The sequence below is a fragment of the Erinaceus europaeus genome, chromosome 7 (genome assembly GCF_950295315.1).
Source record: "Erinaceus europaeus chromosome 7, mEriEur2.1, whole genome shotgun sequence".
Classification (NCBI taxonomy): Eukaryota; Metazoa; Chordata; class Mammalia; order Eulipotyphla; family Erinaceidae; genus Erinaceus; species Erinaceus europaeus.
Window position 1 is genome coordinate 45919535 of NC_080168.1, and position 26841 is coordinate 45946375.

Genomic DNA, 26841 nt, shown 5'->3' on the forward strand with positions numbered 1-26841 from the left:
ACATCTCCACTATAGAGCCCCTACTTCCCCCAGTCCTGGAACCCTTGGATAGGGCCCACTTTCCCGTATGCATCTCCCAATCCAAACCAAATAATATTGCATCCGCCGATCACAACCTAACCAATGCAATGATTGCCACCTCAACATGCTTCACCTCAGACTGTGTCCAGAGACTTCACGTGTGGAATGACAACCCTTCAGCTTCATTACTCGGGTGAGACCTTTCCTTTTATAGTACACTCTAATTTCATCTTAGGTAGTTCGCTTTCTAACAAAGTCCCATAACCTAGATATACACCAGTTTCTGTGAGAGAGAGCTTATGGTTTCCAGTTCTTAGCTGTTATAAATACTATTACAATAAATATGAGGATAGAGGCAGTCTGGGGAGACAGCATAGTGGTTATACAATAAACATGAGGCTGAGCTAGTCTTCAAATTAATATTTTATATTATCTTGGAGAAATATTCAAAAGTGTAATAAAAAGGATAATGTGGAATTTCTATTATTTTAAAATATTTTATTTACATATTTATTGATAGAGTGTGAAAGACAGAGGGAGACAGGGAGAGAGAGACAGAAAGAAAGAGACCTGCAGCACTGCTCCACCACTCTTGAAGCTTCCCTTATGCAGGTGGGGATAATGGGCTTGAACCTGGGTTCTTGTGCATATGTGTACTCTATAAGGAATACCACTGCCCATCCCCTCTGTTTACTTCTTTCCCTTTCTTCCTTCCTTCCTGCCTTCTTTCTTTCTTTCTTTTCTAGCAATAGATAGGAGGTATAGCTTGAGTTGAGCTTTTTTTTTTTTCATTTTTTATTAGTGACTTAATAATGATCAACAAGATTGTGAGATTAGAGAGGTACAATTCTATACAATTCCCACCACTAGAGTTCTATATCCCCTCCCCTCCATTGGAGGGTTCTCTGTTTTTTATCCCTCTGGGAGGATGAACCAAAGATCTTTGTGGGGTGCAGAAGTTGGGAGGTCTGACTTCTGTAATTGCTTCTCTGCTGGACATGGACATTGACAGGTCAATCCATGTCCCCAGCCCGTTTTTACCTTTTCCTAGACGAGTAGGGCTCTGGGGAGGCGGAGTCCAGGACACATTGATAATGTCGTCTGCCCTGGGAAGTCAGGTTGGTGTCATGGTAGCATCTGCAACTTGATGGCTGAAAAGTATTAGGATATAAGGAAGAACATATAAGGAAGAACCTAAAAGTAAGAACATAGCAGGTGAGATTTGGAGTCTTCATGTTGGAAGAAGCTAGGAAGTCTATTTTAGGTATATTTCAAGGGGCCCATGACTTTACTAATATTTGCCTGAGCCCAACATGTGTGCTTAACATGCTGTGCTGCTGCATGGCCCCCTTCATATATCTATATAGAAATGTTTTAGGGGTGTTCAGTGGTGTACATGTTACCATGCTCAAGGACCTGAGTTCAAGCCCCTAGTTCACACTAGCAATGGGAAAAACAGGGAAGCTTCACAAGCTGTGGAGCAGGTTGCATGTGTTATATATTATCAGAATTGAGAATATAATAAGAAAGCTGGATCAGGGCAGAGAGTAGCTCCAAAATATGGGGAAAAGTATATAAATACTGTTAACTGTAAACCCCATCAATCTGACCTAGGGCCTATGTCTATTCATATTTAGCACAGGAGCCTGTGTAACCTCTGCATCCCTGTCAGTCTGAGCTCACATTCCATGATCACAGTTATGAACATTCTAGGCTGCACCCATTTCATTGAGCTTGGTCTTGAAGGGTGAGCAGAAGTTTGTATGAGGACAAGGAGGCAAGAAGGGCATGCCAGGGAGCAGACTATTTATTACCAGGCAAGCAGTGGAGAGGCAGCTTAACTATTTCTGGAAACACCAAACACCGGTAGAGCTGGAAGGTAGGGGGTCATCTAAGGTAGAGCATGAAGTATGAGGAGTCCATCTCATCATTGGCTCAGCCACTCCTGCACCTGGTGACTTCTCAGAGTCCCCAGCGACATGTGGCCGGTACCAGTAGGCAGGGTATGTGGCAGCAGTGGGTTTGGGTGCCAACCCTCCCTCCCCACCCAGTGGGGGCTCCTTTCCAGGGAAATGGAGTTGGACTATTTCCCACATGTTCCCCAGGGGCCCAGAGGCAGCCTGTCTGAGTGTCAGATTCAGCAGCTATGTTGGAGCTGGAACAGGAAATGAAAGACAGGAAATTACCTTATGTGAAATGCATGGTGGTCGCAACCCCAAGTTCTGTCTCCAGTCCTGTGGATCTGAAGCCCAACCCCACCACCTACTTACCTGTGCCCATAGACGTCTGTCCCCTGGACCTGTCACCTTCTCCTCCACCCTCTCTCAGATACTTGTTCACAGCTACATCCTATGTCCCTGATCTTGATTTCTTTTGTACACTCTCTAACTTCTAGTCTCTAAAATACTTACCTACAATCCTCTGTTCCCCTAATGGTACCTCCAGTGTATTGATCCTATAAGGTCACTATCCATTCTGACACTGCAGTCTTTATGGCTGGAAGTATTGATAAATATGTTATATTCTCTGCATATATGTATAGAGTATCTCTATATGTAGCAGTATAAAATAATATATATTTTGTACCACCAGGATTATTGCTGAGTCTCCATGCATATACAACAGTTGCACTGCTCCTAGTGGTTTCTATTAAATAACAAATTTAAAAGTTATTATTATTTTTATCCAGAGTGCCGCTCAGCTCTGGTTTATGGTGGTGCTGAGAACTGAACCTGGGTGAGACCTGAGAGCCTCAGGCATGAAAGTCATTTTGCATAACCATTATGCTATCCTCTTACTGCTGGTGGCCTTTTATTTCTCCTTTTTTATGATGGAGGTAGAGGGAAATAGAGAGAAAGAGAGAGACACATGCAACCTGCTCCACAGCTTGTGAAGCTTCCCTGTTTTTCCCGTTGCTAGTGTGAACTAGGGGCTTGAACTCAGGTCCTTGAGCATGGTAACATGTACACCACTGAACACCCCTAAAACATTTCTATATAGATATATGAAGGGGCCCACTCAGCAGCACAGCATGTTAAGCACACATGGTGAAAAGTGCAAGGACTGGCGTAAGGATCCCAGTTCGAGCCTCTGGCTCCCTACCTGCAGGGGGGTCACTTCACAAATGGTGAAGCAGGTCTGCAGTTATCTATCTTTCTCTCCCCCTCTTTGTCTTCCCCTCCTCTCTCGATTTCTCTCTGTCACATTGAACAACAATGACAGCAATAACAACAATGATAATAACAACAATAATGACAAACAACAAGGGTGACAAAAGGGGGAAAAGTAGCCTCCAGGAGCAGTGGATTTGTAATGCAGGCACAGAGGCCTACTGATAACCCTGAAGGTAAAATAAAACAAAATAAAAATATTTGAAGTATATTATGTACCTGTACTTTAATGCATGGTACATTCTGCCATGCAAATATCCTTGACTACTTTATCCCTCTATTTTTACTGACTTCTCTTGGCAAAATGAAGTTCACCCCAGCACCACCAACTCCATGTCCCAAATCTGCACGGCTGAATATCACTGGAGAAAAGTCAAACTCACTGCCTGAGGTCTCAGTCAGTTCATTGATCCTACAAGGTGACTGTCCATTGTGACAGTGCTTGTTTCCCCAAGAACTCCCCTCCTCAGCATGTAGACAAGCTGCTTCTGCTCCTGTCTGAGGCCAGTCCCTCATCTCTCCCTCTCTCTGTTCAATGTTTCCCTCAAGGAGACCATTCACAGTGGGGACCATCACAGCAACATGTGAGCCTGCTTTAGTTCCCTCTCCTTAAACAACCTTGACCCTTCTTTGTCTGTTGCTAAGTAACAAATTATATCCAAGGTTGGCAGTGGAGGACTGCAAAGTTGTATCAACTCACAGTCCTCCGGGGCTGGGAATGTGGAGCTTATCAGGGAGTTGCCAACTCAATGTCTCTGCAGTGAGGAGACTGAGGCCATCTCGAGGCTCAGTGGGAGGTGGCTGGCTCTCCAGTACACACGTGTAGCTGTTGGTCAGACATACTAGTTCCTGGCCATGTGGGCTTTTCTGCAGAGAAGTGCACAGAATGGCAGTCTGCTTCCCTCAGACGCAGGGATGCTCAAGACAAATACATTTATAACCTGGTGTCTGGGGTGACAGTCCAGGTCACTTCTGCCTTGTCCTGTTCCTGAGAAGTCAGACTAGGAGGAATTATAGATCTAAAGTGGGAGTGTAAAAACAGCACAGCCACACTTTGAGTCATAGTGTGGCTCATAGTGAAGGAAGGTGGGCTTGAGGTAGCCCCGAATCAGTGATAAAGAATCCTGTGCATTGGGGCTGGGTGGTTGTGCACCTGGCTCAGTGCACACATTACCATGTACAACAATCCGACTCCCCACCTGCAGGAGAGAAAGTTCACAAGTGGTGAAGCAGGTCTGCAAGTGTTTCTCTTTCTCAGTTGTTCACTGTGACTTTAGGAATAAAAACCAAGTTTTTTTTTTTTTTTTTTTTTTTTGCATGTCCTAGTTCACTCCTCCTTCTACATTTTTGGCAGCCATTGCTTGCTGCAGGTGCTATGCTAGAGCCATCCTGCACTGACCTCCCCTGCCTTCTTGCTCCTGCAGATACTCTTTCCCTTTTGGAATGCCCTTGTCTCTCTGGCAGCAAAACTCAAGTTCAAAGCATTGCTTGATATTTCCAAATAGTTTTCTTACTACTCCTCTTGAATTTTAAAACTTTTTTCCCCCATTTTTTTTTGGGTGGTCATTTCTGCCTCTTCAAAAGACTGCATGTTCCTTAAAGACAGAGCTTAACTGCTTTCATTTTTTTGTTTTGAGTGCCAAGTTCAGTGTCCAGCATTTAGCTTGATAAGTGCATTGAATGAATGGAGGGAGTGAATAAATGAGAGACCATTAATAATTTGCTCAGGGTCATCCATTAGTGAAAGAAACCTAGTGACTGAAATCTAGAGTTCGGTATTTATATTTTATTTGATCATAGGACAAGACACTAGTTAGTTCTAGCTTAATAGAGCAATTGGGGGCTGGGAGACAGTATAATGGTTATACAAAAGACAATCATGCCTGAGACTCTGAATTCCCAGGTTCAATCCCCAGTACTACCAGAAACTGGAGGTGAGCAATGGTCTGGTAATTTTTTCTGTATCTCTCTTCCCCCCACTCTTATTGAAAGAAATAAAAATATTTAAAAATAAATAAATAGAGCAATTTACCCCAGATTTGGAAATTTAGGAGTTTCTATGAGGTATAACTGGAGCTAGGCGGCCCAGTGAGCATCACCAACATTCTCTCTTGCCTCATTCTGTTTGCTTCTTAGTTCTTTCTTAGATTTTTCATTAAATATAGTCTTTGCCAGCAACAAGCTTAATTAATCCTTAGAGTTCAATGATTCTAGAAAAAAGTAAAGCAAAACAAAACAGAGCCACTTCCTCTCCCAGAAACCATAGATTGATTAGCTTGAAGGGGTTCTGATTAACCTTCTTGGATCTTGTCTCCTGCCCCCCCCCCCCCCAGTTACATGCAAGGAGACAGGATGAGTCTGAATCACACATTCACTTCTGTGGCCAGAGGGCTAACAAGACAATATAATAGAAGAAAAGGGAGCTATATTGTATTATGTATTATTGTATTGCATTTGGAAAGGAGAGGTCTCAGAGGCCAGAGCTGTGTCTCTTCATTCTTCCCACTGTTCTTGCTCTGTTGAGTTTCTCTAGTCAATGGCAGATGGAAGAGATAACACCTCTTTTTATTTAAATAGGATTTCAGGGGGGCTGCAATAGAAGGAATTTTTGGTCATTTGTTCCTTTCGACTGATATTGTTGTTTAAATAAATCATATGAATTTTTAAAGATAGAGACAGAGAAGGAGAGAGAGAGAGAGAGAGAGAGAAAGGCAGGGAGGGAGGGAGGGAAGGGAAGGGGAGAGAAAGAGAGATGGAGACCACAGTAAAGGACAAAGCTTCCTCCAATGCAGTGGACGTCAGGCTCAAACCTGAATTTCACACATAGCAAAGCAGCACACTATCCAAGTAAGTTATTTTAACAGCCCTGAATTTTATTTATTCTGCTCAGTAGCCACCCCCCCGCCCCTAGGCTCAGATATAATGTTTTAAATGCCCCCCACAGGTTAATAGCTTGTTTATCAAAAGAATTAGTTGATCCAATAGCTTGCTTTCTACCTTCCTCCCTCGCTTCCTCCCTCCCTCGCTTCCTCCCTCCCTTTCTCCCTCCCTTCCTTCCTTCCTTCCTTCCTTCCTTCCTTCCTTCTTTCCATTCTTGTGGCACTAGAGCCTCATGCATTTGCAAATTAACCACTGCAAGACTAACTATATATATGAGAGGGTGGGGTTGGGTATATCACAGCAACATTATAACAATTTTGGATTTACCCTGATGCAGTCCATGGTGTCTCATGTGGTGTCAGGCTTCCAGCCTGGATTCTTGTGCATGGTTAGTTGTGTGCTCTGTAAGGAGCTATGTCTCCCAACCTCCCAGTAATTTTCTTGATACACCAGAAAATAGAAACTCTCTTCAGCTCAGTTTGTAATCTTTGCTCTGAATGTCCATCTCAAACTTCCAGTGACTTCATCTCTGACAAAGAGATAAGGCATGTTTCGACTTTCCCTTCTCCCTTGCACTTCTCATCACAGGGGATGAGGGGAAGGGGGAGTACCTAACAGCCTCTGGCTAACCTCTTTCCGCTCTCCTTTCTGGGTCTCCTCCCTGTGGGATATGAGGCTCTAGGAGAGGAGATATGTACTGGTGGGGGTGAGGACTGCCCACGGTCTCCTCTGATGTGCTGCTCTCTGTGTAAATGAAATATACTGCTTTCTAGGAACAATCATGAGCTGTATCCTGACTGCTGCTGCCCCTGCTGTTCCTCTTTTTAATCTGCTGCCAGTGGTCCTTCACCCTGTGGGACATTCCTTCTCTTGGCAGTTTTGGGCAATTCCAGTCTCCAGCTCACCTCCCACCCCCTGTGATCTGACATAGAATCCTGGGACTCTCTGATATCTTCTTATATACCCTCAGCAGATTCACTTTGTGCATAAATACAGCATCCTTGGTCCCATCTCTCTCTATCATCACAGACTACTTCTGCAAGTCTTCTGACTTCAGAACTCTCCAGTTGAGCTGAGGAGACAGCACAGTGGTAGAGCACAGAGCATGCATATGTGTGTTCCCAGGTTCAAGCCCCAGTGCTATATATATTAGAGCTGAGCAATACTCTAGCCTCTCTCTCTCTCTCTCTCTCTTATTTATTTATTTATTTATTTATTTATTTATTTATTTTTTCTGCCTCCAGGGTTATCGATGGGGCTCAGTGCCTGCACTACAAATCCACTACTCCTGGAGGTAATTTTTTTTTTCCATTTTGTTGCCCTTGTTATTGTTGTTGTTGCCATTGCTGAGGGATCCCAGTTCAAGCCCCCAGCTCCCCACCTGCAGGGGGGTCACTTCACAAGCAGTGAAGCAGGTCTACAGGTGTCTATCTTTCTCTCTCCCTCTCTGCTTTCCCCTCCTCTCTCCATTTCTCTCTGTCCTAACAATGACATAAATAACAACAATAATAATAACTACAGCAATGAATGACAACAAGGGCAACAAAAGGGAAAAATAAATCAATAAATAAATATAAAAAAGCAGATGAGATCTCAGGGTGCATAAATGTTTCCCAAAGAGTATTGTTACCAAGTACATACTGTGTCTTGTGTAGACTGTAAAAAGATAACCCATCTGAATGGAGATGGGTTTACCAAAAACTTCCCCTTTCACGTACCTCCTCAGTTCTTGTTCCTCCCTTCAACCAGGCATCCTCATGTGGGGCAAAAATACACAATCAAACACTGTGACCCATCCAAACCCAGGGGGCCGGGACTGGATAGGACACTAATATGAGTTCTCCCATGAATCTACTCGCTCAAGGCAGCGCAGGTTCGCTTACTACTGTGATTCCACAAACATTCAGAGAGGAAGCCAGGTCCACTTCTTGCACACACCCTACTTTGGTTTTCTTTGGAGTTTGACCTTGCTTCCATTTGGTGGGACAGCAGATCTTTTTAAAAATCACTTTCTTGAGGAACTATTGACTTACAGGGTTGTTGCCACAGAAGACTGCAGGTTTGGGGAGTATTCTGAAGATATTCAGGAGCCTTTCAGGAGCTTCACAAGGTCAAATTCATTCTCATAGTGGGTGGGAGAGGTAGCTCACTTTGTAGACTTTGTCATGTGCCCTACCCAGGTTCAAGCCCCTGCTCATTACCTGGGAGTACCATGACCCTGGGGGGAGCTTCAGTGCTGTGGTTGTCTCTGTCTTGATTTTCTCTTTAGGAAAAAAAAAAAGTCAGCCAAAGGTGGTGAAATAATGCACATGAAAGATTCCAGAGATAAAAAAAAAAAAAAAAAAACACCTTCACAGGCAGTGAAGCAGGTTTTCAGGTGTCTTTCTCTCTCTCTCTGTCTTCCCCTCCTCTCTCCATTTCTCTCTGTCCTATCTAACAATGACGGCATCAACAACAACAACAATAATAACTACAACAACAATAAAAAAGGGCAACAAAAGGTAAAATAAATAAATAAAATATATATTAAAAAAACATGGTCCAGGAGGTGGCACAGTGGATAAAGCATCGGACTTTCAAGCATGAGTTCCTGAGTTCAATCCCCAGCAGTACATGTACCAGCATCAGTGATGTCTGGCTCTTTCTCTCTCCTATGTTTCTCATTAATAAATAAATAAAAACTTTTTAAAAATCAACAACCTATTTTCATTTCTTTTTTTTCTTTTTTATTATTATTTTATTTATTTATTTATTCCCTTTTGTTGCCCTTGTTGTTTTATTGTTGTAGTTATTATTATTGTTGTCGTTGTTGGATAGGACAGAGAGAAATGGAGAGAGGAGGGGAAGACAGAGAGGAGGAGAGATAAACACCTGCAGACCTGCTTCACCGCCTGTGAAGCGACTCCCTGGCAGGTGGGGAGCCGGGGTTCGAACCGGGATCTTTATGCCGGTCCTTGTGCTTTGCGCCACCTGCGCTTAACCCGCTGCACTACAGCCCAACTCCCCCTATTTTCATTTCTTAAGAGAACTGTCATTGACATATATAATTTACTTATTTATTTAATTTATATAGAAACAGAAATTGAGAAAGGGGAGAGATGTAGGGGGGAAGAGAGAAAGGAGAGAGAGAGAGACACCTGTAACACTGTTTCACTGCTTATACAACTTCCTCATGCAGATGGGGACTTCCCTTCTTGCAGGTGGGGACTGGGATTTGAGTCTGGATCCTTGTGCACTGTAATGTATGTGCTCAACAAGGTGTGCCACTTACTGCCCAACTATTTTCCTAATAAAATATTGTTTGCCCTTATTAAAATTGTGTTGACATTTGCGCTAATGGAATGACAATAATTGATAGGTAAGTTTGCTGGTATTCTTTTGCATAAATTAAAACAGTGACTCCAAGCTGGGGAGACAGCATAATGGTTCTTTGTGCAAAAGACTCTGAAGTCCCAGGTCAATCCCCATCACCACCATAAGCTGGGGCTGAGCAGTGCTCTGGTCTTTCTGTGTTTCTCTCCGTATCTCTCTCTCTCCATCTCATTAAAATAAAACACATGACAATAACAATAACAACAGTGGGAAAATTTGGCCACCAGGAGCAGTGATTTGTAGTGCAGGCAACAAGCCCCCAAGATAACCTTGGAGGCAAAAATAAATAAAATAAAAATAAAATACATGAAGTAAAGAAAAAAGTGACACCTAAATGTGTTAGTAGTATAATCACTGGATTATTCACCACCACATACCAATAGGAAACTATTTCAGTTTCACTGAAAGATGTCTTTACAAGACAGCAAAAATCCTGAAAACTCAGTAAATCTTAGCCTCTGAATTTGTCTATAGAAGAACATTCTGTGACAGAACCCGAAGCTCATGTAAAGCACTTCTGTTACATGCTAATGTATGATGGTTGTCTTAATATAAAACACTTTAGCAAAGGAGTTGTAAGCCAAACAAGCCACTTCTTTCATGGAACATCATTTTCACTTGAAAGAATGACTGACATATAAGCTAATCATATCCTGACTTGGGTCTTTGGAAGCTCTTTTCTTGAAAATGTGCAAAGAGAGCTTTTCAATTTCAAGGGGAAAATAATTGACAGTATTTGTTGCCAGGGATAAAATTTGAGTTTTCAAGTAGAAAATGGGGATTTTTCAAATTCAAACTATTATAAACTCTAAAGCTAGTAGTATGATAGTTTTCCAAACAAAAGGTTTTTCAAATGGCATGATAATGAATGTGATTTTTGAATGAAACATGTTAGTTGGAAGACTCACATCACTCACTTAACTGGTATTTTCAAGGGGCTAATCAATGATGTCACAAAAAAATGAGTAAAATATCTATTCTGAATATAAATAGACCAGTGAATGAAAAAATGTTATTGAGCATGGGTTGGTGGTACACCTGGTTGAGGGCACACGTTAGAGTGTGAAAGGACCCAGGTTCAAACCTTTAATTCCCACCTTCAGCAAGAAAGCTTCACAGTGATGCAACAATGCTGCAGGTCTCTCTCTCTATCTCTCTTCCCCTCTATCTCCCTTTACCTTCTCAATTTTTGTCTCTATCAATCAATGAAATATTTTATTGAGATATACTTGATACAGAAAATTACAGATACACAAACAGAATGTTCTGATATATGTATATGATGTGAAGTCATCACAGTACTTCCAGTTAATATCCATCACCACACCAAGTTAAAAATTTTTAAATTTATTTATAATTTTATACTTATACTATTATTATATACTATTATTAATTTTAAAAAATTTATTTATTAAAAGGAAACATTGACTAAGCCATAGGATAAGAGGGGTACAACTTCACATAATCCCCACCACCAGAACTCTGTATCCCATCCCCTCCCCTGAAAGCTTTCCTATTCTTTAACCCTCTGGGAGTCCAGACCCAAGGTCATTGTGGGGTGCAGGAGGTTAAAGGTCTGGCTTCTGTAATTGCTTCCCCTCTGAACATGGGCATTGACAGGTCGATCCATACTCCCAGCCTGTCGCTCTCTTTCCCTAGTGGGGAAGGGCTCTGGGGAAGCAGAGCTCCGGAACATGTTGGTGGGGTTGTCTGTCCAGGGAAGTCTGGTCAGCATCATGCTAGCATCTGGAACCTGGTGGTTGACAAGAGAGTTAACATACAAAGCCAAACAAACTGTTGACCAATCATGGACCTAAAGGCTGGAATAGTGCAGATGAAGAGTTGGGGGGGTCTTCATTTTGTAGATAGCTAGTAGGCATATTTTAGTTATATTCCAAAGGGCCTGTAGCTATACTAGTTTCTTTTTCTTTTTTTCCCTGAGCCTGAAATCTGATATGGAGGTGGATCCAAGTTATTGTCTGGGGAGATGATGGCATGGCTAGAAAAAGGACCAGAAAGTTGCATCAGGGAAGAGAGTAGCTCCCAAATATGGGAAAGGTGCATAAATATTGTTGACTGTAAACCCCATCAATTTGATGTGATCGGGGGCCCATATTCAGCTTAGGAACCTATGTGACCTCTGCATCCCTGTAGATCTGCGCTCACATTCTGTGGTTATAAGTAGGAACGTTCCAAGCTGCCCCAATATCAGGACCCATCTTCCTCAGGTGTAGCATAGAGTATGTTGTCCAGCTTCCCTTCAGAGGATGGAACATTCTCTACCATTGTTGATCCAAGTTGAGGGCAAGGTCCTATGAGGGCCCACAAAGGGGTCTATTGTGTTGTTCCTGATAGAAATGACCTGTAATAATGGAGAGAGGGATTTATTCGAGGTCTAGGCCCATCCTGTCTGTTTGGGAACCTCAGGACTCCCTGAATAGGGCCCCAGCTGATGGGGTGGCCTGATAGTGACTAAAGAGTCATTGTTAAAGTATGCCAGTCTCTTGCCCTTATTCAGCTTTTGCAGTCCTTGTTTTGATGAGGTTGGCTTTGGAGTGAGTAAGAGAATTTTAATAGGAAGTAGGTGAGGAGGGTATCTAAGTCTAAGTAGACACTATTTCATTATGAACTTGATATTGACTCACTGCAGACTATTGTGTATTTTTGCTTTCAGGTATATATTTTGCCCTAATTTATAGATACATGTGAACATATGCTCTATCTTATGGGACCTGGTCTATATCTAGGTTTTGGGACTTTGTCAGGAAATGAACCTCCTGGAATGGAATTAGATAATACCATGAAAGGAAAGATCTCACCGGAGTAATGAGGGTGAAGGGTTGGCATTCCATGCCTGATGTCTCTGGGAACAGTCTAAAGTGAAGCATGCTGAGGTGGTACTCATTGCGTTAAGTTGGGATCGGCAGATGCAATATCATTTGGTATGAATTGAGAGAAGCATGCAGGAAAGTGAGCCCCACCCTAGAGGTTCCAGGACTGGGGGAAATATAGGCTCTATAGAGGAAGCGGGAGTTTCCTGCTGTCTTAGGGTTTAAGACAATAGATGGAAGTCTGGCAGTAGCGCAGCAGGTTAAGTGCACATGGCGCAAAGCGCAAGGACCAGGACCAGCGTAAGGATCCCGGTTCGAGCCCCTGGCTCCCCACCTGCAGGGAAGTCGCTCCACAGGCAGTGAAGCAGGTCTGCAGGTGTCTATCTTTCTCTTACCTTCTCTGTTTTCCCCTCCTCTCTCTATTTCTCTCTGTCCTATCTAACAACGACGTCAATAACAACAATAATAACTACAATAACAAGATAACAAGGGCAACAAAAGGCAAAATAAATGAATAAAATTTTAAAAAGAAGACAATAGATAGTTATTGCTATAATCACATTATTTGGCAATTGGGTTAACTGCGCAGGTACCAAAGTTCAAGCCTCCAGTCCTTAGTTGCAGAGGGGAAGCTTCACAGGTGGTGAAGCAGTGCTGCTGCTGGTGACTCTTTTTCTCTGTCTTCCCCTTCCTTCTCAATTTCTCTGCCTCTGTCCAAATAAATAAGTGAACTTTAAAAAATTATTTATTTAGTTTTACTTCCTTGAGTCAGTGATTTAGTAGTGATTACAGGATTATAAGATAATAGGGGTATAGTTTCATACCACAGCCATCATCAGACTTCTCTGCCCCTCCCCTCCCCCCAATTATAACTATATAGTTCTTTCAAAGTAATAGAGACAGGTTGCTATTTTTTTTTGCAAGTTCATGTGTTTCACTTCTCTATATTCCACGTATGCATGAAATCGTCCAGTAGTTGTCATTCACTTCCTTACTTCACCAGGCACAATTACCTCTAGCTCCATCCATTTTGTCCCAAAAGACACAATATCATCTTCTTTCATTACAAAGTAGTACTCCTTTGAGTGTATGTCACATAACTTCTTTATCCAGTCATCTGTTGATTAAGCAAGCAGCTTAAATCTTTTTGATGCCTTTGATAAATTTTTAGTGGCCTCATTTCTTTTCTCACCAGAAATGCAGGGCTTCTCTCTGAGTTCCAGGGAACAGCAGATCCACTGGACAAGGTGGATATCAGCACCCTCTTTCCACTCTCTTTCCCATTCCATCTTAATAGAGAGAAATTGTTTTTCACTTGATTGAAGCATTGCTGAACAAAGGAAAAGGGTTTCCACCCCACAGAAGGATAATTTCCCCTATGGAGAGTTTCCTCTTCACCTCCAATTCATCCCAAAGTTGCTTCCATGCAATTCTAGGTCTTAGTGTGGGCAAGAATAGACCAAAGAAAGGAAAAGGAAAAAAAAGGAAAGGAAAGGAAAAGAGAGGAGAGGAAAGGAGAGGAGAGGAGAGGAGAGGAGAGGAGAGGAGAGGAGAGGAGAGGAGAGGAGAGGAGAGGAGAGGAGAGGGAAGGGAAGGGAAGGGAAGGAAAGGAAAGGAAAGGAAAGGAAAGGAAAGGAAAGGAAAGGAAAGGAAAGGAAAGGAAAGGAAAGAGATCTATTACTGATATTATGTTTGACCAATAATGGAAAGAAAGAGTAAATAACTAGATAAATGTTAAGAGCTAAGATTTGCTGCAGAGACTCATGAGGATTTAAAACCATTTTTTTTTAGAGAAGGGGCCATGAGGGTATGTCCACGGAATTCTGTGGGAAAATGCCCTGCTTCCTCATGCTGCTGAAATGGAAGCCCTGGGTCTCCCACGTAGCCAGGGGAGGTAGGTGATGTGGATGCTGCCTCTCCACAGCTGTCTGCATTACCTTTTCTGCTCAAGCTGTGCTTTGGGCCTTGGAACACAGCCCAGTTAGGTTCTGACCTTGCTGAAGGACTTGGTTCTCGCATGAGGCTGCTTACTTGCAGCTTGACTGTGTTCTTTACTTCTCATGGATCACTTTACTGGAACCATGAGCATGAAGGAATTGATTGATGGGTTTCTTTTTCTTTTCTTTCTTTTTTAAAAAATATTTATTTATTCCCTTTTGTTGCCCTTGTTTTATTATTGTGGTTACTATTGTTGTGGTCGTTGTTGGATAGGACAGAGAGAAATGGAGAGAGGAGGGGAAGACAGAGAGGGAGAGAGAAAGACACCTGCAGACCTGCTTCACCACTTGTGAAGCGACTCCCATGCAGGTGGGTAGCTGGGGGCCTATCCTTGTGCTTTGCACCACCTATGTTTAAGTCTCTGCGCTACCGCCCGACTCCCTCTTTTTCTTTTCTTTCTGGTATTTTTCCCCAGTAAATAAAATCATGAGGACTTTATTAAGTAAGAAGTCCTGGGGAGGAAAAATAACACCTCCATCTACCTGAGGGAAGGAGATTGATGATTTATTTATTTATTTATATTGCTACCAGTGTTATTGCTGGGGCTTGGTGCCTGCATAATAAATTTACCTTTCTTGGTGGCCATTTATTTTTTTCTCTTTCTCTCTCTCTCTTGCTCTTTCTTTCTTTCTTTTTTTTTTTTTTTTCTTTTTTTGCCTCCAGGGTAATTTCTGGTCTCGGTGCCTGCACTATGAATCCACTACCCCTGGAGGCCACCTTTTCCCTTTTGTTGCCCTTGTTGTTTATCACTGTTATTATTATTGTTGTTGGACAGGACAGAGAGAAATCGAGAGAGGAGGGAAAGACAGAAAGGGAGGACAGAAAGATAGACACCTGCAGACCTGCTTCACTGCTTGTGAAACGACTCACCTGCAGGTGGGGAGCTGGGGGCTCGAACCAGGATCCATATGCTGATTCTTGCACTTTGCACCATGTACACTTAGCCCACTGCTCTACTGCCCTCCCCCTTGTTCTTTCTTTTGATAGAGAGAAATTGAGAGGAAGGGGGAGAAAGAGAGATATCTGCAACACAGTTGCATTGCTTGTGAAGCTTCCCCTCTGTAAGTGGGGGACCTAGGTAGGACTTAAAGCTGGGTCCTTGATCATGGTAACATGTGCACTCTACCAGGTGTACCACCACCTGCCTCCACCATGCATTTTATTCTAATGAAGCATTGTGATAAAAAAAGACAACTTTTCTAAAGAACTTCGTCAGAAGTTGTTTGTGAGCAAGTAGCAGAAACCTACTTAGATTAGTACAAAAAAATGGATTTAATGCAAGCCATTGGGTATATTGTGTGCACCCCAAATGCAGAAAAAAAGTGTGAGAATTAAGAGATTTAAAGCTTTATGGCTAAATCTGGGGTCCTAATGCAGATTGTCTGGTCTCAAATTCTGGACCTACCACTTTCGCGGTATGACCATGGACAAGCTGCTTACTCCTCTGTGCATCTATCTGTCTACCTCTCTATAATATACAAAAAATAAAAATACTTGTATTTTAGAATTGTGATGGGGTTTGAGTGAATATTTGCACACAAAGCTTATAGAAAAGTTCCTGGTAGGGATCTGGGTGGTAATACAGCGGGTTAAGCACACATGGTGCAAAGCTTAAGAACCTGCATAAGGATTCTGGTTCAAGCCCTGTCACCCTACCTGCAAGGGCATCACTTCACAAGTGGTGAAGCAGGTCTGCAGGTGTCTGTCTTTCTCTCCCCTTCTCTGTCTTCCCCTCCTCTCTCCATTTCTCTCTGTCCTATACAACAACAATAACAATGACAAAAACAACAAAATGAAAAAAAAGGCCTCCAGGAAGAGTGGATTCGTTGTGCAGGCACCGAACCCCAGCAATAACCCAGGAAGCAGGAATAAAAAAAGAAAGAGAGAAAGAAAAGAAAAAGGGAAAGAAAAAGAAAGAAAAGTCCTGGTACATAGTAAACCGTTAATAATGTTTGTTGCTAGAGACTTCCAAAATTTTAGCTTGTTTCAGATCAACTTTCCCAACAAGGACAACTAGAAAAGCTGGATGAACAGCTGGGGCCCTATTCAGGGAGTCCTGAGATTCCTGAACAGACATGATGGGCCTAGAACTCAAATATCATCTATATCAGGAACAACACACAAACAAAAAAAAACTAGTACAGCCACAGGCTCTTTGGAATATAACTAAAATATGTTTACTAGCTACCTACAAAACAGAGACTCCCCAACTCTTCATCTGCACTATTCCAGCCTTTAGGTTCATGATTAGTAAACAATTTGTTTGGCTTTATATGTTAACTCTCTTTTCAGCCACCAGGTTCCAGATGCTAAGATGATGCCAACCAGACTTCCCTGGACAATAAACCCCACCAATGTGTCCTGGAGCTCTGCTTCTCCAGAACCCCACCCCACTAGGAAAAGAGAGAGGCTGTCTGGGAGTATGGATCAACCTGTCAATGACCGTGATTAGAGGGGAAGCAATTACAGAAGCCAGACCTTCCACCTTCTGCATCCCACAATGACCTTGGGTCTATACTCCCAGAGGGTTAAAGAATAGGAAGGCTATCAAGGAAGGGGAAAGGGTACAGAGTTCTGATGGTGGGAATGGTGTGGAGTTGTACCTCTTTTATCCTATGGTTTTGTCAATGTTTCATTTTTATAAATAAAAAAAAGAAAAGCTGGATAAAAAAATTAAAATCATTCTAGGAGCTAGGTGATAACTAGCCTGGTAGAGTGTGTATATTACCATGTATGAGGCCCTGCATTAAAGCCCCCATACCACATAGGAGTACCACATCACCAGGGGAAGCTCTACTGGTAGTAGAGTGGTACTGTAGTATGTCTCTCTCCTCTCTATCTCTCTGTCAATCTGAAATGAAATAATGAAAAGTCCAGCCTAAAAGCAGTGGAATTTGAGTTTCTAGCAGCACTACCCCCTGCAAATCTTTATCTATGTATCTTATCAGTATATGTACTATTCCAAAGATATTGGAAAACTACTGGAGTCAAGAGTAATTAAGACCCTAAAATCTAAGAAAGAAGGAAAGCAAGAGCAGTGAGACTGACAGTCTGCACTGCTTTTTCCCTAAAATTTTATAGTTGATAAGCTTTATCTAAGCTACTAGCTGAGCAGAAAAGATTGACAGGTGAGAAATTGGGCACCACATCTGACAATCCTATGGAGCTAGAGAAGATACAAATCAGTGTTTAGGACTTACCAAAGGTGAAGAGTCATGGTCTAGGGGCTGGGTGGTGGCACATCTAGTTTACTGCACATCTTACAATGCACAAGCATCTAGGTTTGAGTTCCTGATCCCTACCTGCAGGGAGAAAGCTTTGCAAGTGATGAAGCAGTGCTGCAGTATCTCTCTATCATCCCCTTCCCTTTCCATTTCTGGCTCTTTCTATCCAATAAATAAAGATAATAAAAAATAAATATAGGGAGTTGGGCAGTAGTGCATCAGGTTAAGTGCAGGTGGCACAAAGTGCAAGGACCAGCATAAGGACCCTGGTTTGAGCATCCGGCTCCCCACTTGCCCGGGAGTCGCTTCACAAGCAGCGAAGCAGGTCTACAAGTATCTATCTTTCTCTCCCCCTTTCTTTCTTCCCCTCCTCTTTCCATTTCTCTCTGTCCTATCCAATAATGACGACAACAATAATAACTACAACAATAAAACAAGGGCAGCAAAAGGAAATAAATAAATAAATGTTAAAAAAAATAAATATAAAACAAAAAATAAGAAAAGAATCATGGTATGTATTATACTCTTTTTCTTGACACTCCCATGGGTTATGAATGATCTGTAAATACATCAACCCATATAAAGACTGAAGCCTGTTTTTTTTTTTCATTTTTTAATTTGTGATCAATAGTGGGTTATCCAGAACCTGACATGCAATATCTAACACTGAATTCAAAATTACCAGTCTCACCTGGAGGAATGAAAATACACTTAAAAATATCAAGGATTTTCGGTTTTCAGCTAGGAGGAAGCCAAGGTGCAACTTTCTTAAGTCGTCCTGAATCCGGGTTCATTCAACACCAGCCACCTCCACCATGCCGCCAAAGTTTGGCCCCAAGGAGATCAAAGTCATGTACCTGAGATGCACCAGTGGGAAAGTCGGCGCCACTTCAACCCTGGCCCCCAAGACCAGTCTGTCTCCAAAAAAAGTTGGTGATGACATTGCCAAGGCTACTGGTGACTGGAAGGGTCTGAGGATTACAGTAAAACTGACAATCCAGAATAGACAAGCCCAGATTGAGGTGGTACCCTTCACCTCTGCCTTCATCAAGAGACACCAAGAGACAGAAGGAAGAAGAAAAATATTAAGCACAGTGGAAACATCACTTTTGATGAAATTGTCAATATTGCCTGACAAATGAGGCACCAATCTTGAGCTAGAGAACTCTGGAACCATCAAAGAAATACTGGGGACTGCTCAATCTGTGGGTTGCAAAGTTGATGGCCGCCATCCTCATGATATCAACAGTGGTGCTGTGGAATGCCCAGTTAGTTAAGAATTACAAAGGAAGATGCTTCAATAAAGGGTTATTTGAAAGTGTGTGTGTGTGTATATATATATATATATATATATATATATATATATATATATATATATCAAGAAAAAGAAGCAACAATATAAAGAAACCAAGAGGAAGTAAAAATACTGAAGTTAATGTTCTAACTGAAGTTAGAACAACTGCTATTAAAGCATTTCAGAAATTTGATGACAGGATGGGGATTTTCAGCATAGAATAGGAGACTAGTGAAAATGGCCAAATTAAAATTGTAGACTTAACAATTACTGAAGCCAGACCTTCCACATTCTGCACCCCATAAAAAATTTTAGTCCATACTCCCAGAGGGATAAAGAACAAGGAGTCTTCCAGTAGAGGGGATGGGATATGGTACCTTGGTGATAAGAACTATATGGAATTATACTCCTCTTATCCTACAAACTTGGCAATCATTATTAAATCACTAATAAAAAACTGTAGACTTAAAGATACAACAGTCAAAGTAATAAAGCAACATATGGAATTATCAGTAGGTTAGAAAGAACTGAGAAAAAATTAATGAGTTAAAGAATAGTTTAGTGGATTAAATATCTGGACTAAAGCATGGAGAGGGAAAAATTAAAAGAACCTGTGAAACATATGAGACCAATTGAGAAATCTGAATCTGAGTCCCAAAAAAGTAGGATGGATAGAATGGAAAGGCCAGCATATGAAGAAGGAATGACAAGAATTTTCTCAAACTGATCAGACATTTCATCTCAGACTCAAGAACATCAAGAAGTATAAATAGAAATGAAAACATACAAAGGCATGTCACAATAAAATGATTCAAAATCAAAGATGAACAGATCACCCTAAAATTAACCAGAGGCCAAAAGGACATTTTACTTTGAAAGAAACCACAATTATCTGACAGATAACTTCTGACAAAAACTATGGAAGCTTGAAGTCACCCGGTTAAGTGTATAAGTCACCATGCAGGCACACTATGGTTCAAACCCTGAGTCCCCACTGGAAGAAGGGAATCTTCATGAGTGGTAAAACAGGGGTTCTGGTGTCTCTTTGTCTCTCCCTCTCTACATTTTCCCCTTTCAATTATCTCTGTCCTATCAAATAACAAAAAGGAAAAAGATGAAAAAAAAAAAAAAAAGGTCACCTAGAACAGTAGACTCATTGTGTTCAAAACCCAGCATTAACCCTGGTGGCAATAAAAAAAAAAAAAAAAAAAACTAAACTAACAACAACAAAAAAAAACCCACAATGAAATGGTGGAAGGTCTACCATGAAAGAAAATAAGTAAAAGACTTTCAATTATTATCTTTCAAAGAGATGAAAGATAGTAATTGTCACCTAGGCTTCTAGGTGACACTAACAATAACTTAAAATATATGCAAAAGTAAAGCATTTGTCTAGACAAATAAAAACTTAGAGAATTCATCAGCAGCATACTCTCACTGAAAGAAATACTAATGGGAAATTAAGTACTTTAGACAGAAGATAAATTATGCCATATGAAAATATGGAAGAACAGGAAAGAATCAAAATTAATGGGAAGGAAAACATGTGGGTATATCAAAAGGAATAATTAATGTTAGGACAACAACATTAATATCATGTATGTTTAAAAATAAATGTATAATTAATGTATCTGACATAATAGTACCAAAGGTGAGAATGTGGTGAGTGGAGTCTGAATGAAGTCTAAGTGCTCAAATTCCTTGAGTCAGCCAGAGAGAAATAAAATTACTAATTTGCACTGGGTGCTGGTAATTTCATCTTTATGGTTGTCTTTGGTAATATCACTGGAAGAATAGTACCAACATGTAAAACTTCTAATGGATAGACACAACATTAAAAATACATAACTAATCTGGAACCTAGTGGCTGACTCCTGCTCCACTAGGGAAAGAGAGAGACAGGATGGGAGTATGAATCCACCTGTCAGTGTCCATGTTCAGTGGGGAAGTGATTATAGAAGCCAGACCTTCCACCTTCTGCACCCTATAATGATCCTGCATCCATACTCTCAGAGGGATAAAGAATAGGAAGTTATCAAAGGAGGGGATTGGGTAAGGAGTTCTGGTAGTGGGAACTGTGTGGAATTGTACCCCTCTTATCCTATGGTCTTGTCAATATTTTCATTTTATAAATAAATTAAAAAATAAAAAATACATAACTACACAAAAGAAGACAAGCAACATTTTCAAAAAGGAGCAGAGAGTAGGTGGAACAAAAAAGATAAGCAGTAAAATAGTAAAATTAACCACCAAATTTAGGTAATTCCATGAAAAGACTTAATATTGTAAAGGCTAAAGATTGTCAAGTGATAAAAAAATGAAATAACTAGGAAATGAATTTTATGGCACATATTTAAAACATTAAGATACAAAGAATTGAAAGCAAAAGGATGGAACAAAGCACGATATATAAAGAAAGAAATCTGATATAGCTACCTAACAGGAGACAGAGTAATTTTGTTTATTTTCTTTTTCTACCAGGGTTATCACTGGGGTTAAGTGCCTTCACGGTGAATCTACAGTGGTCATTTTATTCCTTTTTCCCCCTTCCCTTTTTATTTTGTTTGATAGAATAAAGAGAAATTGAGAGGGAAGGGGGATAAAAAGGGAGAGAGACAGAGAGACATCTGAAGCATTGCTTCGCCATTTGCTAAGTTTCCCCCCTACGGGTGGGGACCCAGGACTGGAACCCAGGCACATGTGCACTTAACTAGTGCATTACCACCCAACACCAGCAAAATAGACTTTAAATCAATAAATAAGCGGAACATTTCAAACCAATAAGTAGTTAATACAGGAAAATGTAAATATTCATTATTTAAGTCTACAAACATTTCAAAAAATATAAAACAACAACGAAAAAACTTTAAAATATAAAAAGAAGGGGTTCCTGGAAGATGGCGGACTGAGAAGCTGCTAGTGGCTTGAGCTCTGATCACATCTTCTGGAAACGGTAGGATTTTCTGCCTTTAGTAGGCCAGTCAATAAGGGGTCCTAGCGGTGACACCAAGGAGGTGACTATAACTTAATTTGGGTTAAGAATTAGAGTAGAGGTGGCACGGACTAGCGGGCGGGTTGCTCCAGACTTCCCAGGCTGCAGCAGGCAAGGCGGGTGCGCCCGGCACTGTCCTCGGCCCGGGAAGGCGGCTCCTCCGCCGGTTGCAGAGCGCTGCTGGGCGGCCAGCAGAGGACCGGGAGGGAGCACTGTAGCTGGGGGCTTTCTCTTGGGAGTCTCCGGGGACCACCACGACCCTGAGGGCGGATCCGAGGACATCCTTGAGTACAGCTCTCATTGGATCAAAAGGACTTGGAGCTAGATTTCATGTTTGAGAAATCCTTTAAAAAAGCTTTGGGGGGGGGGGTTCCCGGAAGATGGCGGACTGAGAAGCTGCTAGTGGCTGAGCTCTGACCACATCTCCTGGAAACGGTAGGATTTTCTGCCTTTAGCAGGCCAGCCAATAAGGGGTATTAGCATCTTCTACAGACCTTTTGACACCCTGGTCTTTCCATGGAAAGCCTGGTAGGATCTGGTTGTGTCCATTGCCATGTTGCTGGAGGAGGACTGAACTGACCTAGTCTAGGTGTCCACCCTTGGTTCAGTTATACTTGTGAGAAGGGCATGAGACTGTCCACAAAGTATAAGCATGACCTTGGGTAGGTCCACCCCTTCAACTCTTTCTGAGGATGATTCCTGCAAGTTCAATTGAGGACACAGCAGCAACAAAGAAATATTAGACTCCATCGCTTTCCCTCTCCTTTCTCTTAGCGGAGCCATTTTTTTCTGATGAACCCCACACAAGTTCTTGATTATCTTTAAGATATTATGGTTCATTTGAGCTAAATTTCTTATGAAGAATATCCTGCTTCATCCAACTTTTTATTCAGGTTGGGTCAGCTTGTGCAAATCAATTCCTTTTCCAGGGGAAGAGTTTTCTCATCTAAATTTTGACCAGCATACCCTCAGTCACTTTGAAGTTCCCTTCTGTCACTCATTATGATTCTCCAAGAAAGGATTCTTCTACCACTTAAATAATGTAACATTTATTTTCCCTTTTTATTCTTTTATTTTTTAAGTTCCATCAGTTTATTTCTGTCTCCCTGTCTACAAAACTATCTCTATAGACCCAGTGCCTCAAAAAAATCACCCCTTACATCTTTAACCCCTGTTGAGCCTCCCTATTCTGTCAGTTCCTTATAAGAATACATTATTCAGATCTACATTATATGCTGGCTTGGATCTTTCAATCACTTTGAAGGTATCAGGCCTTATTTCAACTAGATTATAACTTAAATAGAGAATGCCATGGAACCAAACAAAGAGAGGAGCAAAGAGTAAGGGATTCAACAAGCAGAGAAAATTAAAGTACAATTAATATTTCATAGTGTGAAGCAACCTCAAAAATAATTTAGTCTAATCTCCTTGATTTCAGAGGAACTGAGATCAAAATTGGAAGCTCAGTTTTGGTTAACTGGATATAAAGAATAAAAGGGAGACTAAATACATGTTATTTATGCTATAGAAGAACCCTATCAAAGCACTATGTGGATTGACACTTGGTGAGTCATAATGATTGACATTCAAAGGAACTTGAAATTGATGGAGGGTGTGCTGCTCAAGCATATAGATGAGGAAACTCTTTCCTAGGAAAAGGAAGTGATTTGCACACAATCTCGACCAAGTATTTAGTGGCAGAGGTAGGACCAGGCTCCAGCTCTTCCTCTTCTCACTCTTGTGACTCTACCTTGTACTTCACTACCATGAAAACCCTTGCCTATGACTTTGGGAATTCCTTTTCCCTCCCTTGACTATGTCCTGCAGAATATAGCAGATGAACACCAAGCTCATTCACCCTTAGTGGCATATTAAGTGTTCTCATCCATTCCTTGTACTGTGTTCTTTTGGGGACTCTTCTACTTGCCCTCTTGTTTTGCTTTTACCGCAGTACCAGATAATGAACCCCAAGACTTGCTCATACACAATACCACTGAATGTCTCCCCACCCCAATTATTATTATATATTCTGAGAGAGGAAAGGGAGAGATACCCCAGGATGGCTTCACTATCCTTGGGGTTCCCACGTGTTGTCCATGTTATCCCCATGTGGTGACAGGGATGGCACCCAGGGCCTCATGCATGGAAGGCATCTGCCTTATCTGCTGAATCACCCACTGTGCCCTTTCATTCTCTTCTTTTTAGATCTCTGCTTACTTTGCCATTTATGTTGCCTTGTCTTGTGGGCCAACTCTTGGATCCTGGAGTGGTGCAAAGGGGGCCAATCAGGGAGGATTTCCTGGATGAGGTGTTCCCTGAGGTCAGCCTGCATGGGGTGGGAGTGAATGAATTTTCAAGCTGAAGGAATAATATAGGCAAATGCATAGAAGATTGACATAGTTATGGGTCCAAAAGAAATGTCAAGGCCTGGGTATTCTTGGAGGAGGGAAAGGAGGCCAGCAAGTAGTGAGGGCTAAGCCAAGCCAAGTACAGAGGGCCTTGTGAGTAAGTAAGAGAATTCTATTGCTAGAACTTAGGGAGCTAATAAATGACACCCTGTTTCCTGCCTGAGTGCCTAATTAATTGAGAAAAACACCAAGGAACCAAGCAGATGGAGATAAAAGTGTCAGCCTTACTACTGATAAAACAATAAGCATGGCTTATATCTGGCCAAATTGCTTGCTAACACTTCCCAGCAGTGAACTTAATTCCCTAAACACAAACCTCTTCTATAGAGGTAGATCTGCTTAGAACTGCTCAGAGCTCTGGCCCTCAGAGAGATAGAGCTGAGCATTTTCATTTCTCTATCTTCACTTCACCCACCAGATAAGGTTATCCTCTTGGAAGAGAGGTCTGTGTCACTGGAATGGTGGACTTCCACATGGAAACATGCAACAAGAGTGAAAGAAAGTTCCTATCTAACATGCATCCATAATTTATCAAGTACCTACTGCATGCTGCCTTGCAGACAACCTTAGTTTTAATGCTGGAACTGAACAGATTTAGAATCAGGTTGGAAAGATACTCTAACTGAATAAAACACTCATTCATGGGTGACAGAGAAGACTGGAGGACCTGGGGTCTTTGACATATTACAGTCCCCACACTGGCCCTGAATTGCCTTGTTCTGACATTTGGTGATTTGAGAGAAATAAAACTGTGTAGTCACACCACCAGAACTTGAAATTTCTGTTGCTTAAATTGGGGCAAAAGGAATTGACAGTGGAAGAATTTTAGAGCACTGGTCACTTTATCCTTTACTTGGCCACATCTAAATTAATGATAGTCCCTTGAAAGTAATGGATGGTGAGATAGACTAAAGTCTTTCATTCTTTAAGGGAATTTGATAAATCTGAGTAGGGCTTGATTGAGTTCATAGATAACTGGGTGACCTTAGAAAATCCCCTTATCTTTCTGCAGTGCATGAGATAAACACTTAGAAATGTCATTTTATAAATACTTAGAATCTACTAGGCTCAACACTGACCATGCTACAATATGTTATTTAAGTAGCACAACAAACCTATAATGTAGATATTTTTATCTCTATTTGAATGGATGAGGAAAAATTATGGTTCAGCAAGTTTACTTGCCCAGTGCCACTGAGAGGTGAAGCCAGAATCTGAACCCCAGTCTCAATCCTAAACCACACTATTAATCACTGTTATAACTCCTTGACTACTTGATACATGATAATAATTTCTTAATGGTCACACAAATATGTGGATAAAACTATCCTTTTCTGTCCTAATAGCTACTGGGAGGGGGTGAAGGTCATGACTTAATTAGTTTGTGTTCATTAGGAATCACTTTCTACAAACAACATAAACCCAATTCATACTTGTTCATGAAAAATACAAAAGCATAGTGTGGGAGAAAAAAAATTGGCTTTGCATAACTAAGGAAACTGGGTGTTGATCTCTAGGATTTCTGCCACCATATCTCTCAAATGCTGTTGTATCTCTTTGTTTCTTGTTCTGCTGTCTCTCCTTGTGCAGGCACTGATTTTGTGGTAGGGAAAATGGCCATGTCTTTCTAAGGACATGGAATGACAGTGTCAGACTGAGAAGGTCATTCCATAGTACTAAGCATACATGAGGCCCTCAGTTCACTTCCTGGGTAACAATGAAAAAAGAAGAAGAAGGAAAAGGAGAAGGAGAAGGAGAAAGAGAAGAAGGAGAAGAAAAAGAAGAAGATGAAGATGCCTTTGGCTCCTGGGAGGTAATCTGTCTACGGAGTATCTATGTTTAGGATGTAGGCTGGCCACAATGAAAGGATCAATTACATTAAATAAGATGGAGCTTCGGGTTTAGTGGTATTTATAACTCAACCTGGAGACTGAAACAAACTCTGTGGGTAATAGACCAATGACTCAGTAATACCCATGGAATGGGGCCCCAGTACAAATTCTGAATGTGGAAGTTCAGTTGAGCTTCTCTGTTAGTTCTGTGTGTGTTGTCATCGAGCAATGAATGCATCCAGATTCTAGAGGCAGAGAACAACAGACGCTTCTGCCCCAGGGATGATTACTTGAGAACACTGCTAAACTCTGGTTTATAGTAGTGACTGGGATTGAACCTGGGATCTGGGAGCCTCAGGCATGAAAGTCTTTTTCTTTCTTTCTTTTTTTTTTTTATGGGGTCTCTCCCCTTATCTCTTTCCCATTATCTGTGTCCTTCCCCCATAATAAACCATAAAGGGACTGAGGAGATAGCACAGTGGTTGTGCAAAAGACTTTCATGCCTAGCCTCTGAGGTCCCAGGTTTAATTCCCAGTACCACCGTAAGCCAGAGCTAAGCAGTGATCTAGTAATTAATTAATGAATTAACTAGAACTGTAAGTATAACAGCTTTCAGGAAGTTCTGTAAATCCTATTATCAAATTTTTGAACTTGAGGGCAGATTTAGAAATCACTGGAACTTGCAGCTGAAGTCAGAAATGAGTAGTGAGTATTGTGGTGAACTGTGCTTGAGACTTTGAAATCTGGCTGACTCTGAACTGGAGGACTATGTGATGCGCCACCTAGATCGCCTGTCAAGGAAGGTTCTGTTGCCCCAGA

The 26841-nt window shown here is 41.5% G+C and overlaps 1 long non-coding RNA gene and 1 pseudogene across 1 annotated transcript in view; both read left to right on the forward strand.

Annotated features, from left to right (window-relative positions):
- Nucleotides 1-25888, forward strand: part of LOC132539275 (uncharacterized) — a 37370-nt gene extending 11482 nt beyond the window's left edge. The window contains exon 3 of the long non-coding RNA XR_009550539.1: nucleotides 25781-25888. This is a non-coding gene — a long non-coding RNA (uncharacterized LOC132539275). The remainder of the gene's footprint in view (nucleotides 1-25780) is intronic.
- Nucleotides 14084-18773, forward strand: LOC103107051 (large ribosomal subunit protein uL11-like; annotated as a pseudogene).
- Nucleotides 25889-26841: the final 953 nt, after the last annotated feature.